The sequence below is a fragment of the Phalaenopsis equestris genome, unplaced genomic scaffold, assembly GCF_001263595.1.
Source record: "Phalaenopsis equestris unplaced genomic scaffold, ASM126359v1 Scaffold001081, whole genome shotgun sequence".
NCBI classification, from domain to species: Eukaryota; Viridiplantae; Streptophyta; class Magnoliopsida; order Asparagales; family Orchidaceae; genus Phalaenopsis; species Phalaenopsis equestris.
In genome coordinates, this window is record NW_018165520.1 from 358,410 (window position 1) to 358,811 (window position 402).

The following is a 402-nucleotide window of genomic DNA, read 5'->3' on the forward strand; positions in this document are numbered from 1 at the left end:
TCACAATGCTCTGTTTGGCGGCATCCTCAAAAGAAAGCCTCCCCTGGTAGTCAAGGTGACATCCCAAGAGAATGCTAAAGGAAACTCCAACCATACCAGATAAATTAGACAGGGTACGGTCGAGGGGGTAGATAGCCAGTCGAAACCGGTCAATTACAAAAATAGGTTCAGAGGTCATAAAGACATAACCTATAAAATAAGTTCAGAGGCCATGAAGGCATAACCTATGAATGAGTTCAGAGGCCACAGAGGCATAACTCAAGCTAGTGGTTCAGCGGCCGCAGAGGCATAACCACGAAAATAGGTTCAGAGGTCACAAAGACATAACCTAGAAAATAGGTTCAGAGGCCACAGAGGCATAACCTATGAATGAGTTCAGAGGCCACAGAGGCATAACTCAAG